General features: G+C 40.9%; 1 pseudogene; it reads left to right on the forward strand.

The window, feature by feature from the left end:
- The first annotated feature begins 1,416 nt into the window (after positions 1–1,416).
- LOC110530316 overlaps positions 1,417–13,276 on the forward strand; it is a 54,537-nt pseudogene continuing 42,677 nt past the window's right edge.

Genomic DNA, 13,276 nt, shown 5'->3' on the forward strand with positions numbered 1-13,276 from the left:
AAGCAGCACTATGTCAAGGTGACCAGAAGGAGTTTAAAATGCATTCTCATAGCTGTGTCAGTGAACATTTACACAGTTTTCCTCTTTCCCTTCCCTCTCTTCAGAGTGAACTGCGATAGCTTGTCTTGTTATTTCAATGCTTCCACTACAGGCAGCTACCAATGAAGCTCATCTCCAGTCCAGAGAAAACAAAGCCACGCCACATTCCCAGAGTTAAATTTGCTGTTACATCGGAGGTCTGAGAATTGGGGTTTGGGCTCTGTCTGGAGGAGCTGGGTGGCTGGTAATCTGCACTGGTGGGGGCCTCAGCCCAGCCTGGAAATTGCTGGTGTGAGTCCTTAGGAATCTTCCTGTAAAGACACACAAAGTACATTTTCAGCTTCCCTTTCCTACATTATTTTATGATAAAATCATTATAATAAACATCATGAAAGCATTTTTAAACGCCAACGTGTTCAAATGAGCATGTCAACCAAATAGCAAATTAACATGGTGATAGCTTAAATAAAAAATATGTGATAAGGATAACATGCAAAACAGCAGACATGAAAAAGCCAAAAGTTATTTAATTCTCACAAAAAAATAAACAACAAACATATTGATGATGATACTGATAGTGTTGGTTTTGTTGAATGTTTAAATCCTGATATGTTTCATTCTGACCAATGTCTGTATGAACAAAATATCCGATTTTAGATCTAGTTTTCTCCCTGACCGATTTTTTGATGATGATGGTTATGATATGGATTTTGTTGTTTTTGTTGACTGTGTAAATCCTGAACTGTTTCATTCTGACCAATGACTGTAGGAACAAAAATATCCGTTTTTAGATATAGTTTTCTCCCGGACCGATTTCATCAACGGTAGGAAGTGTCATCATACAAGTTAGCATGGTGCTAGTCAATTTATCGAACTGTATCTAATACTATTTTATTGTTTCACAAAAAGTTATTACCACGTATTGGTGAAGGTCTGCACATATTATATATAATAAGCTCATGAAATTGTTGATCTCGGTTGAGACTGTGGAACATTGCAGGATAGCGAACTATTGGTTCGCTTGTTAGCGAACACTTGTGACAGCACAGCGCTGTCATATTGGGGACAAGTATATTGCTGCTGAATAAACCTGTTGACGTTCTCCAAAAGGTAGGTCACGTGATTTGCTTTATCTACTACTGGGAGTCAACCTGACAATTGGTATTACTGCTTGCAAGTACTTAATCCGTTTGTTAGCGATTGAATTGTTGGCTAGTAAGGTAGCTAACATTAGCTAACTGAACATGTTTGTGTGGGTCGCGTTTTTGGGATAATGTAGGAACTTACTTACTGTATGACGTCAGCAAGAGAGCAAGCACAATCATGTTGATGTGGTCATATAAATTGGACCGCTGGTGTGTGTATGTATAACAGAAGATGGAGCTGCAGGCGGTATATTGATGGCTGCTGGTGGTGGTTCTCGTATGATGGACCTGACCTACAGCACCCGCAAACCTCTGCTACCTGTAGGGAACAAGCCCCTCATCTGGTACCCCCTCAACCTGCTGGAGAGAGTGGGGTTTGAAGGTAATATTCTCAACATTTATGGCTCGATCCAATCAAACCCACTTTGGTGTATTACTTTTTTTCATGTTCAAATCCCAGAATCATGGTGTTGGATACTACAACTACCAAGTGGACTCCCTCTGGTAGATGCTTCCTGTTTTCAGAATAAGAGGTGTGTGTGTGTGTACCTCTTACAGGCTGCAATGACACTTTCAAGGTAACACAAAGGAGCTAAATACTTCAACAATGTAAAAGATATTCACATTTCTGTGTGACTTGAATGCAACAGATACCACTTCTCCATGTTATTTAAGACTGTATGGGTAACACCGCCAGTGCCACCTCACCTCATCCCACATGACAGAGCAGCCCAGCATGGGAATGCAGTGTGACCCAATAACATTCCCCAACTGGCGGCCCGGGGCTGAATTTGGCCCGCATGTGGTTTTATTTGAACCCCTAAGTTTTCTGAGCAAGAAAAAACAGATTTTAATTTTGGAAATCTCTTCCCAAGTATTCCAATGCATAATAGAGACACGTGATTGTATACAAATGTGAGCAAGGTTTGAAAGGATTGTTTTAGTCAAATATTATAACTGGGCTTCTTGCTGTCATTTTGCTGTCTACAAATTATTTGTAATTATGTTCCGGCCCCCCGACCACCCGCTCAATACAAATCGTCCTGCTGCTAAATCTAGTTGATGATCCCTCCCATATTTGTTGATGCATGAACCAATGGCGCAATAAAGGTCACTTAGGGACTATGAATAAAAAAGTACTGCTCTAGTGCTGTCAGTGGCAAAGCCATTATTTCTAAAAGGATGTATACCACTTTTACAACACCTTGGCCTCCTACTCCTATGTGTGTTTCTTAGTATTTGTTTCAGAATATAATGAGTTGGCCTATAGCCTAGCTAACATGTTTTTTGGAATACATGAGTCTAGCTAAGAAACTTGCAGTTAAGACAAAGCGAATGCATGGGTAGACCTATTTACAGTGTTTATAGGTCCCGGCAGTGGAGTCAGTTTGCTGCCAGGCCTCTATGTAGCTCAGACAGTCAGGCTGCATTTGGGTAATGATAAGTCAGAGGTAATTATTGGGGGATAAATGACTAAGATTGTTATAGAGAGCACATTTTTCTCCTCCAATCATGTGGGCCAGGGCTTGATTTTGGACTCCTCACGGCCTAGTTGTAATAGCCACCACTGTGGTCTGGGAAAGCTGTTCTTGGCCACCTCTTTGCTTCAGTAAAATGCACATGAGGGCCCTCCACTGGAGTGTCAGTCTTGTGGAAGGTGTGGTGTGTCTGGTTAGGAGTGAGTGGATTTTGGGGATTTAAAACTATTATTTCTTGTTGAGTTCCTCATTATCCTTAGTGTTGAAGTAGCCTAAGGTAATTTCCATGTAAAAGGAGCCATGAGCACCAACGTGAAGTTCACAGGAGCATGTCAAATTGGGTGTCAGATGAAAGCTAAGAGTCTATATTTTTGAGAAATTAAATTATATGTACATTTTCAACCATTTTCCATCCTAAAAATTTGGAATAAGCAAAGGCTTTGATTTATTGTCAAAATATAGAAAATATATAGAAAACATCTACCATAAAAAGTCTTAGAAGGTAAGACCCCTGCCAACTAATATCAACACTTTTATGTTTAGTTTAGGATCATTTTTTCTGCCTTCTGTATGTTTAAAAAACATTGCCTTGTGCTTTGAAATTTCATTACCAAAAACCCACATCATTCAGATATTTTCTAATTTCTCTTCCTCATGAGGAGGTAGGATAATGACATTTCACAGAAGTAAGTTTAGTAAGTAGTTTTTATTGATATCAGTCGAGTACAGTACACAGTAGAGCACACTAGAGTTGAGTACACTGTACTGTTCTGTGTTGTACTCTACTGAGCTCTCCTGTGCAAATAATACCCAAATATGCAAAGGAGAATATTGTATATTTCTACCTTGTGTGTACCTATTTAGGATACATCACCATGAAGAGAATGACATTCATATCCATAATTATGTATTTCTGTGTAGTATAGATCAGGGAACTATGAAGAAATTCCTTTACCACAATTCTGTTACCTGATATAATTCAATAACCAAAATAGTTTTCAAACTCAATGTGTCATGCCATAGCTGACACCATTCTTTCTACAGACATCTTGAATCTTAATTCGGAGCAGATATTTAAGAATTTTGGGGAAATTTGTTCATATAAAACTGAGAGAGGTTTTACATCTGCATCTGCACAGTTCTTTCAGTAAATGTGTTAGTAAAATGTTCAGTGTAAATTGTCAAAGTAGGCCTTGTGCATAGAATTGTATGGTTTGTTAAACTTTGTTTGGCATACATTTTAAGTAAAAAATCTGATTCTTCCTTAACCATGGAATTGCCCCTATAGCGGGATTGCCTGTTAAAGCAAGGTTTTATCATACACATTAGGGGAATTTCAACATAAAAAAAGTTCAGGTTCTCTAATTAGTGCATAGAAGTAGGCGATATGGGGTTTTCAAATGGAGATACTGTAGTGAAGGTTAACATACTATTCCAAAATTGTGTAGCTGTTCCACACTCAAGGTTTATCTTTAGTATTTATTTCATTCAGCGGTTGGTAGATATACAAACGTTTCGGCCTAAACCTTCGTCAGTGTCATTAGCGTCTCCTCTGAAGGTGTGCTTCTTTACTGTGGGCTCGTTAAGGGTAACGACTGACAGGTGCACTCACATGACAATAATGCATCTAAAAAAACTTTTTATAATAACGCATTGGAAAAACATTGGGCTATGTAATACACCTATTTCTTTCAATATTGTCACCTCTAGCCCAAATCTTTTCTATACCAATACACTGCAAGTCATCAGTGATATGGCCCGCTTCCATAACATGTCTGGAAACAGGACAGGTGACATCACAGCGCCAATGTAACATTTGTCTTTGCAGGCAAACATTAGCAAATAAACTACATGTGTAGTGTTGCAGGTTATACAGGAGTTTATATTATATTTACGATTGGAGATGGGACACATTAAAAAGGGTTGGTGATTGGGTTTACAGTGCCTTCAAAAACTATTCATACCCATTGACTTATTCCACATTTTGTTGTGTTACAGCCTTTTTTTCACCATTCTACACAAGATACCCCATAATGACTGTAAAAACATTTTAATTTATTGAAAATGAAATACAGATATCTCATTTACATACAGTTAGAAGTCGGAAGTTTACATACACTAAGTTGACTGTGCCTTTTAAACGGTTTGGAAAATTCCAGAAAATGGTGTCATGTCTGTAGAAGCTTCTGATAGGCTAATTGACACAATTTGAGTCAATTGGAAGTGTGTCCTGTGGATGTATTTTAAGGACAACTTTCAAACTCAGTGTCATGGGAAAATCCAAAGAAATCAGCCAAGACCTCAGGAAAAAAAATGTAGACCTCCACAATAGAGGTCGACCGATTAACCGATTAATTAGGGCCGATTTCAAGTTTTCTTAACAATTGGAAATCGGTATGTTTGGACACCGATTTGGCCGATTAATTTAACAAATAAATAAATAAACACTGTACACCTTTATTTAATCTTTATTTAACTTGGCTAGTCAGTTAAGAACACATTCTTATTTTCAATGACGGCCTAGGAACGGTGGGTTAACTGCCTCGTTCAGGTGCAGAACGACAGATTTCTACCTTGTCAGCTCGGGGGATTCAATCTTGCAACCTTACAGTTAACTAGTCCAACGCTCTAACCACCTGCCTCTCATTGCATTCCACGAGGAGCCTGCCTGTTACATGAATGCAGTAAGCCAAGGTAAGTTGCTAGCTAGCATTAAACTTATCTTATAAAAAACAATCAATTATAATCACTAGTTAACCACACATGGTTGATGATATTACTAGTTTATCTAGCGTGTCCTGCGTTGCATATAATCGATGCGGTGCGTGTCGTTGCTCCAATGTGTACCTAACCATAAAAGTCAATGCCTTTCTTAAAATCAATACACAGAAGTATATATTTTTAAACCTGCATATTTAGCTAAAAGAAATCCAGGTTAGCAGGCAATATTAACCAGGTGAAATTGCGTCACTTCTTTTGCGTTCATTGCACGCAGAGTCAGTGTATATGCAACAGTTTGGGCCGCCTAATTTGCCAGAATTTTACGTAATTATGACATAACATTGAAGGCTGTGCAGTGTAACAGGAATATTTAGACTAATGGGTGCCACCCATTAGATAAAATACGGAACGGTTCCGTATTTCACTGAAAGAATAAACATCTTGTTTTCGAGATGATAGTTTCTGGATTCGACCATATTAATGACCTAAGGCTCGTATTTCTGTGTGTTATCATGTTATAACTATGTCTATGATTTGATAGAGCAGTCTGACTAAGCGATGGTAGGCACCAGCAGGCTCGTAAGCATTCACTCAAACAGCACTTTTGTGCGTTTGCCAGCAGCTGTTTATGACTTCAAGCCTATCAACTCCCGAGATTAGGCTGGTGTAACCGATGTGAAATGGCTAGCTAGTTAGCGTGGTGCGCGCTAATAGCATTTCAAATGTCACTCGCTCTGAGACTTGGAGTGGTTGTTCCCCTTGCTCTGCATGAGTAACGCTGCTTTGAGGGTGGCTGTTGTCGATGTGTTCCTGTTTTGAGCCCAGGTAGGAGCGAGGAGAGGGACGGAAGCTATACGGTTACACTGGCAATACTAAAGTGCCTATAAGAACATTCAATAGTCAAAGGTTGATGAAATACAAATGGTATAGAGGGAAATAGTCCTATAATTCCTATAATAACTACAACCTAAAACTTCTTACCTGGGAATATTGAAGACTCATGTTAAAAGGAACCACCAGCTTTCATATGTTCTCATGTTCTGAGCAAGGAACTTAAACGTTAGCTTTTTTACATGGCACATATTGCACTTTTACTTTCTTCTCCAACACTTTGTTTTTGCATTATTGAAACCAAATTGAACATGTTTCATTATTTATTTGAGGCTAAATTGATTTTATTGATGTATTATATTAAGTTAAAATAAGTGTTCATTCAGTGTTGTTGTAATTGTCATTATTACAAATAAAAAAAATTAAAAAATCGGAATCGGCGTTAAAAAATTATAATCGGTTGACCTCTACTCCACAAGTCTGGTTCATCCTTGGGAGCAATTTCCAAACGCCTGAAGGTACCACGTTCATCTGTACAAACAACAGTACGCAAGTATAAACACCATGGGACCACGCAGCCGTCATACCGCTCAGGAAAGAGACGCGTTCTGTCTCCTAGAGAATGTACTTTGGTGCGAAAAGTGCAAATCAATACCAGAACAACAGCAAATTACCTTGTGAAGATGCTGGAGGAAACGGGTACAAAAGTATCTATATCAACAGTAAAATGAGACTTATATCGACATAACCTCAAAGGCCGTTCAGCAGGGAAGAAGCCACTGCTCCAAAACTGCCATAGAAATAGCCAGACTACAGTTTGCAACTGCACATGGGGACAAAGAAAGTACTTTTTGGAGAAATGTCCTCTGGTCTGATGAAACAAAAATATAACTGTTTGGCAATATTGACCATCGTTATGTTTGGAGGAAAAAGGGGGAGGCTTGAAAGCCGAAGTACACCATCCCAACCGTGAAGCACGGGGGTGACAGCATCATGTGGGGTTGCTTTGCTGCAAGAGGGACTGATGCACTTCACAAAATAGATGGCATCATGAGGCAGGAAAATTGTGACTATATTGAAACAACATCTCAAGACATCAGTCGAGAAGTTAAAGCTTGGTTGCAAATGGGTCTTCCAAATGGACAATGACCCGACGTGTACTTCCAAAGTTGTGGCAAAATGGCTTAAGGACAACAAAGTCAAGATATTGGAGTGGCCGTCACAACGCCCTGACCTCAAACCCATCGAAAAATTGTGAGCAGAACTGAAAACTCGTGTGTGAGCAAGGAGGCCTACAAACATAACTCAGTTACACCAGCTCTGTCCGGAGGAATAGGCCAAAATTCATCCAACTTATTGTGGAAGGCTACCAGAAATGTTTGACCCAAGTTAAACAATTTAAAGGCAATGCTAACAAATACTAATTGAGAGAACGTAAACTTCTGACCCACTGGGAATGTGAGGAAATAAATAAAAGCTGAAATAAATCATTCTCTCTGTTATTATTCTGATTTCACATTCTTAAAATAAAGTGGTGTTCCTAACTGACCTATGACATGGAATTATTACTAGGATGGAATGTCAGGAATTGTGAAAAACGGAGTTTAAATGTATTTGGCTAAGGTGTATGTAAACTTCCGACAACAACAGTAATTATTCACACCCCTGAGTCAATAGTTTTTAGAAGCACCTTTAGCAACGATTACAGAGTCTTTCTCGTTAAGTCTCTAAGAGCGTTCCACACCTGGATTGTGCAACATTTACCCTCTATTCTTTAAGATATTCTTCAAGCGCTGTCAAATTAGTTTTTGATCACTGCTAGACAATCATTTTCATGTCTTTCCATTGCTTTTTCAAGTAGATTTAAGTATAAAAAAAACTGTAACTCGGCCACCCAGGAACATTCACTGTCTTGGTAAGCACCTCAAGTGTAGATTTGGCATTTTAGGTTAGGTCATGCTGAAAGGTGAATTTGTCTTCCAGTGTCTGGCGGAAAGCAGATTGATCCAGGTTTTCCTCTAGGATTTTGCCTGTGCTTAGCTCTATTCCTTTTCCTTTTTTTGTCCTGAAAAACTCCCCAGCCCTTAACAATTACAAGCATAACCATAACATGAAGCAGCCACCACTATGCTTGAAAATATGGATTGGGGTACTCCGTAATGTGTTGTATTGGATTAGCCCGAAACAACACTTTTTTTATATTCAGGACATAAAATGAATTGCTTTGCAACAAGTTTTGCTGTATTACTTTAGTGCCTTGTGGCAAACACAATGCATGTTTAGGGACATTTTTATTCTGTACAGGTTTCCTTCTTTTCACTCTGTCAATTAGGTTACTATTCTGGAGTAACTACAATGTTGTTGATCCATCAGTCTTCTATCACAGCCATTAAACTCTAACTGTTTGTGACTTGTTAAGCACATTTTTGCTCCTGAACTTATTTACGCTTGCCATAACAAACGGGTTGAATACTAATTGACTCAAGACATTTCAGCTTTTCTTTTAAACATTTTTTTTCCTAAGAGATGGGTTATTGTGTGTAAGTCAGTGACAATTGTTTTTATTTTAATACATTTTAAATTCAGGCTGTAACACAACACAATGTGGAAAAAGTCAAGTGGTGTGAATACTTTCTGAAGGCACTGTAGTTGATTTGGGTATGTAGCACGAAAATGCATACTATCCCACCTGAAAGTCAGAGCCCTCCCAGTCCCTATAGTAACTTCATGTGTGGCAGTATTTACTGTGAGCAGCCAACTAGCAGAGCCCTGCAATTAGCTTTTACAAGGCTAAATACAGCAACAGTAAGCAAACTACTTTGGAAGGAACATTTCTGCAGTCAAGACAACCCTGTTTTCGATGTGTAAAGAAGCAAGTATTACGTTTGAAGTGTTTTGAATGATTTTCTTTTATGCACATATTCAAGTAATATATTCTGCCATCTGTCCCAAACAGCGGGGCAAAAAGTATTTAGTCAGCCACCAATTCTGCAAGTTCTCCCACTTAAAAAGATGAGATGTAATGATGTATGATAGATGTATGATGTAATTTTCATCATAGGTACACTTCAACTATGACAGACAAAATTAAAAAATAAAATCCAGAAAATCACATTGTAGGATTTGTAATGATTTTATTTGCAAATTATGGTGGAAAATAAGTATTTGGTCACCTACAAACAAGCAAGATTTCTGGCTCTCACAGACCCACTGTATGAGTGACTGGGTTTAGTATTCCTAAACATCTTTGTTGGTCCTCTATAGAGGTAATTGTGATCACAACCAAAGAGGTGCAGAAGATGATCAGCACAGACCCCAAGACGAAGCTGGATGTGAAGATGAAGTTAGACATAGTGTGTTTCCAGGAGGATGCTGACATGGGCACCGCAGACGCCCTCAGACACATTCAACAGAAAATCAAGGTGGGTCACAGACTCAGACAGTTGATCTCATAAAGTGCATCTCAAATGGCACCCTATTCCCTATGTAGTGCACTCCTTTTGACAAGGGCCATGCCATTTTTGACACATACACAGACAGTTGACCTCATAGCCAGATTGGCTGCTCTCTCTGCCCATGCATTGACTGGATCTAATGTGGGAGCTCCTGGGGGTTAAATCCTAACCTTTAGTTGTGGGTGTATTACTAGGAAGTTGACGTAAATCATCCAATGAAGTCAATGGGAGATTTTCCCCAAAAATAATGTGGAGTTGAATAAACTGATTTCAGGTTGAGATTTGATTTTCAGCAGTAAATACTGTTTAATGTATCCTCCCTATTGTGAACTGGATATTTTAATGTGCTTAATGTTATTTTGAATGTTATATATCTATCAATATACTGTACAGGCCTATCAATGCAGACCACATGAGTGTACTGTATGTCCAAGACAACATGGTCTCATAGTAGAGCACCTTGTTGATAAGGTGGAATCAATGATTAATTGCTTTGGTATTTGGGGGGCACAGAGTCAGCTGATAATGGCTGATCATTTGAAAGAATGAGAAAATGGGAGAAAATGCCTGGACAAATGTTCTCAGAGTGTGTCAGTGTGTGTAGGGCTGTAGCTGGTGAAGGTGGTTCAGCCAGTGAGGGAGCGAGGGTACTACTAGCCCCAGAATGAGCCTATAGAAGACAGGCGCCCCATGTTTCACTTGGACACGGTATGGAAAGACTGAGGACAGCGAGGCTATTAAAGCAAGAGATCCTGTGTGCCGCTGGGTGACCACTGACCCGTGCGTTCCTGGTCCCGGCTAAGCGAAGGGCCTCATTTCACCTGCTGCAAACCTGCCTCCCCCACTCCCTTCCTATAGCCGTTCCCCTCTCTCCCCCTCCCCTTGCTGCTCTTCAAACAGATGATGTCAGAAGCAGCCCGGTGCTGTCCAACGCACGGAGCGGATCACTGAAACCCACCCTGGTCTGTAGCATTCTGGAGCCAGGACAAGGAGACATGTTGAGGGGTCTGGGATCGCTGGGGTACAGAGGGGAGGGATGTGGACTGTTGACTGGATGGCCTATCTTTCTATATTTTGTCATTTTGTTGTTGTCCAAATGAGATCATATTCAATGTTTTTTTGTTATGGTTTTATGCACATTGATTTATTCTAGTAAGGAGTAAGTAAACCAGAGATGTTGTATTGTAACTGTAGAAAGTATTAAGACAAGTTCAGACTCATGAGCCCCTATTCAGACTCTGTTTGCATTAAACTTACAGTAAAGCCACATTACAAAAACACAGACGTATCCATTGACTGTCTGGGGGCAAACAGAACCAAGCGGGCTCAGCTGGCCTCCAGGGAGAGAAGGGGGCTGGCTCCAGCATGCTCCCTCCCTCAGTGCCTCCACATGCTTTTCTACCTAATCCAGCACAGTCACGTAGATTAAAGGCATTGAATTGCACAGTCCCCCAGCACACAAACTGACCCTGAGGTGATGAGAGAGGAAACCCGGCAATGGGGCTCCAAATCCCCGCATAGGAATCACTCTGTTGTCTCTCCCCTCCCAGACCATCCCATCAACACGAACACACTGCACCTGGGGAATGATGGGTGTATCTGACTAAATAGTGTAAATTCCGTTTGCCTAAAGTCACATATTGAGAAAAAGATTAGAGTACGAGGACTTTGTGTTCAGTGATTAAGCATTAAGCCACATTGACGTCTGTGATTTGGGCAGTATGTATGACACAGAGCAGGCTTCTCATGTGAGTGGGGACACAGGAGACATGGTTGAATGAGAGCGGGAGGTCAGGAGTTCTTGCTATTCCCTCATATATACACACACACACACACACACACACACACACACACACACACACACAGCGCTTTTGGTAGAGCTCCCCCCTCTGTCATAAGTGCATACAATAAAATAGGCTATTCTTGAATAAGGCTAAAACAACTTTAAACCAGTCTATATTTTTCTGATATTTCATTTTTGGGCAAGTGTTGGTGATGAGGTATGAATAAGAATGATTAGAAAGTAATTGTATTGTAATGCAATTGTAACTATTGTGGGATATTATTAGCCTTAACTACGGGACAAAATGCATATTGAAAAAGGCGTCTCTCCGCATTATTATTCATGCACACATAACCTAAACTGTTAAATCGAGATCAGTTGTCACTGGAATGTCTCAACTGTAAATGCCAAGTTGAGAGTGCTCAGCAGAGACTTAGCTTCATGAAACCAGAGGTGTCTGGCTGATTGATTAGTCCGCTCAATGAGCATGCGTGCGTGTTGCGTGTGCGTGCTCCGTGTATGTGCTCTATGTGTGTGTTTGTGCGTGCCATTTGTGTCCGTCTATGGACTGTGTAGAGACAGCAGGAATCGAGCGGGCAGGCACTCCTGACAGATAGATAGATAGAGAGAGCACACCCTCTCTCCTCTCTACAGTGCTGCGTGCAGGGTGGTCTCACCTGGCTGAGAGTGGAGGGAGCCTGGGAGGGGGAACAGGGCCTTGGGGCAGCCAGGCAGAACCAGCCAGGGGAGGCAGGCAGTGTGGGTGGCCCTGACCTAACCACCAGAGATCAGGCCTGCTGAAAGGCCACAAACCCTGTCAGATAATCCTCCAGCTGACACCATTCCAGTGTCACAATTTACATCCCAAATGGCACCCTACTCACTATCTAGCACACCACTGTTGACTAGGGCCCATAGTGCTCAGGTCAAACGTAGTGCACTATATAGGGAATAGGGTGCCATTTGGGACAGCCACAGAGATGCCTACTGACTGTCTGACAACCCTCAGTCCGCCTCCGACCCACCATCCGACCGCCCGACCGGACAGCGTGTGGGGCGACAGACAGACAGCTCCCTATTGACCGGCAGTAACAAAGGGCTTTTTGCCACTTTTAGTGGTTGGTTAACTTGGGATTCAGAAATAGAAATGAGTGCTGTGTGTTTAACCATTTGGAGCTGTCTAGCAAATCAGTTTACTCAGATATTGTGACTTCACCTAATGGGGTTTATCCCAGCTGTTGACAGTATACAACATTGTACAGCCAGATGTATTAGATGCATATGTAGTTATGTGACCTGACCTGAATATAGAAAGTGTAGCCTATCTATTTTCATGGTGGTAATCTAATTTATGCCTCAAAGAGACACTCAACAGGATATATTTCAAGCAAACGTTACTTTGTCACGATTTAAAAGATTTACAGTGCTTCAAAGTCTTTCTTGACAATATATGTTGAAACCAAACCCTCACCCCCACACATGTCTGTTCTAACAATTAAAACCGGTCTGAAAACCTTAATGTTGGGATTAACAATAGGAGAAGATGCTCCGGTCGTCTCTCTCCAGTAGCACAGAGACAGACAGTGGGATTGGGGCCCCTGGCTCTGTCCTGGTTGTTATCTGTTGACCATGTGTGCTGTGGACTGTGGAGCAGAGCAGAGCCTCACAGAGCCTGACTGCTGAGCTGCGTGCCCCGTGTGCAGAACGTCACGGCAGGGCCTCTCCCCAGGCCTCCCCAATGAGGCATACAGCCTTTATAGAGCTAGGCATGCTTTAACAGGCCTCACTCCTCACTTGCCTTCCCTGTTTATTTATCCACAGGCC

Source organism: Oncorhynchus mykiss, chromosome 8 (assembly GCF_013265735.2).
Source record: "Oncorhynchus mykiss isolate Arlee chromosome 8, USDA_OmykA_1.1, whole genome shotgun sequence".
Classification (NCBI taxonomy): domain Eukaryota; kingdom Metazoa; phylum Chordata; class Actinopteri; order Salmoniformes; family Salmonidae; genus Oncorhynchus; species Oncorhynchus mykiss.